Source organism: Cotesia glomerata, unplaced genomic scaffold (assembly GCF_020080835.1).
Source record: "Cotesia glomerata isolate CgM1 unplaced genomic scaffold, MPM_Cglom_v2.3 scaffold_11, whole genome shotgun sequence".
NCBI lineage: Eukaryota > Metazoa > Arthropoda > Insecta > Hymenoptera > Braconidae > Cotesia > Cotesia glomerata.
This window is the reverse complement of record NW_025401443.1, coordinates 479,057-481,732: the sequence shown is the minus strand read 5'-3', so window position 1 is coordinate 481,732 and position 2,676 is coordinate 479,057.

Below are 2,676 nucleotides of genomic sequence, written 5' to 3'. Positions count from 1 at the left end.
CTCTGTACCTCATCAACTAAGAGACCTAGTGTCATCCAAGGACAGCGAGCGTTCTCCCATTCGCTACGGGGAGACGCGCCTGGTAGCAGTTCCTCCTCTGCCGCAGGTGTGTGTGTGTGTGTGTGTGTGTGTGTGTGTGTGTGTGTGTGTGTGTGTACGGCCGTATGTAAACCTCTCATAACTTTTGAACGGCTTGACCGATTTCATTGCGGTTGACACCATTCGAAAGGACTTGACTAAACTTAGATTCCGAGCATAATTTCGATCGATTCAAACCATTAGATTTTGAGAATTCTCAAAAAAACTGCAAAAAAAAATTTTTTGAAATGTGGTTTTTTTGGAATAACTTTTATACGGCTTGACCGATCAATTCTCAAAACTCATTAGCTCTTAACATAAAAAAAATACGTCGATTGTCGCTAGCTCAGTCGAAATCGGTTAATAAGTCCGTGAGTTATCGTTAACGAAAAAAATCGAAAAAATCGTTTTTTGGGAATTACTTTGAAATTCCTTGTTCGATCAATTTAATCTCAAAAGTTCTTTATGAGGCTTTAAAAACTGCGTTACATGTCACCAACCACGAAAAAATCGGTTCATTCAGTCAAAAGTTATTGCGGTTTAAAAATTCGAAAAATAGTGTTTTATTCAACTTCTAGCAGATTTATGAGCTTGGAGAGCTTAAAATAATACGAAAATTATATTTTTGAGCTCGAAGAGTTTAAAAATGTAATAAGTCTAGGTATGTGCGCTTAAGTATGAAATGAGTGGGAAGTTGCAGGGATGGCCTTTAGGGTCAACCGTTTTCATAATTTTTTTTCCATTTTTTCAGCAGCAATTTTCTACTATTGCAATTTTTGCAATTTTATGAATATTTGAGAGGACTATGGGCCAAATTTATTGCAGAATCAGATGAAGTAGATTAAATTACATGAAAATCTCCGTCAATCCGTGTCCACAAAATTTTTCATACCAAGATAAACCTAATTTTCTTCGATTTTTGCAATTTTTGATGATTTTTTACAATTTTTTTAGATTTAATACGGTTTATGATTACAGTACGATCGAAATTAGTATTTAACAGACCAAAATACATGAAAATTATGCTTGCCTTAGATCTCAAAATTTTTTTTCTTGCCAAAACATCGAATTTTCGCTATTTTGGGGGGTTTTTTACAATTTACTCGAAATTTAAGGCTGGACGGCCTAAACTGACTTGAAATTCGTATTCAGTGGGTCGAAAAACATGCCCGTAGATAGGTGGCTCCCGGTGTACAGACAATTTTTTTTTTTTTTGAGTTCCGGTGTTAATTAAGGGACCATTTGTGCAGCATCAAAACCTGTTACATTGGCGCCCAACTCTTACGTACCCGACTAGAGAGAAAATGAAAGATGTGGGATAATAAATATTTAATTGAATAAATAATTAAAATTTTTATACAGTCATAAGCAAATTTTAGGAAAAATCTAACTTAGAAAATTTCATTAATTGAGCGTCGAAAATTTCTTTTGAATTCATTTTAGGAAAATTTTATGTAAAATTCTCAAAATGAAAAATTAATCTTAAAACCGGAAATAACACGAGTAAAACCCGGTAGCTGGAGGTAGTTAGAATATTATTTTTTTTTAAAGGGATTAAAATCTCTCTAAACAACACAGCTACCTTGGGTATTAAAAATAATCATCATAATATAAGTAAAACCCGGTAGTCGAAAAAGTCAGAATATTATTTCTTTCTTAAGGATTAAATTTAGTCAAAGACAAGTGACCTCGACTACCTTGGATAACAAAAATAAGTCTTATAATAACACCAGTTAAACCCGGTAGCTATAAATGGCTTTGAAATAAATTCTTTTTTTCAAGTAAAAAATCGATAATTTAGTAAACTAAAATATTATGATTTTCGAAAAGATTAACAATAATTTAGGATCAGATACTCATATTATATTAGACCTCATTATTAAATTTAATTTGACTTGAAGTGAAATCGTTGATCGAAAAAATCCTTGTCGTGAGTTGGGCTCGAACTTGCGTCCTTTGGGTCCTCAGTTCTTGACGTTACCGCTGGTCCAAGCAGGAGTGCTGATGAGGAAAGTTCCTATCGCGTATACATGAACTTTACCGGTGGACTGAGACATTATTCATGTTATGCTCAAACTTTAAGAAGTTGTTTTTTTTTTATTTATCCACTTTACTGACGTGAAAATAGAATTTTTGTATAAATTAAATAAAAAATTTAAAAATAAAAAAAAAAAAATTTACCGAAAAATGTAAAAAAATTGAAATAATCAAAAATAAAATTCCTTAAAACTGTCCGATTTAATTTGGAATCCCCCTTATACTAACACAAAAATTTTTTTGTATAGATAAAAATTTGATTATGAAAAAGTTTAATTTTTTTTACAATATGAATTCTTTTCTAAATGTGAATCCTCAAAAGTTGGATATTTTTCAAAAATTGAATATTTACTTACTGATAATAAAAATTATCTTCAATTAAAATTTTTTTTTACACTGAGAAGAAAAAATTCTGAGTATGAATCTTGTTTCAGCAACATCAAAATTTATTTCAGTCTAAAAACTCACACAGAAAGAAAAATTTCTTTTGTTATATCCAAGGGCGTTTAAGTGGTAGCGTAAACGGTGGAGGTTTGGACTCACGATTTAAAGAATACGCAA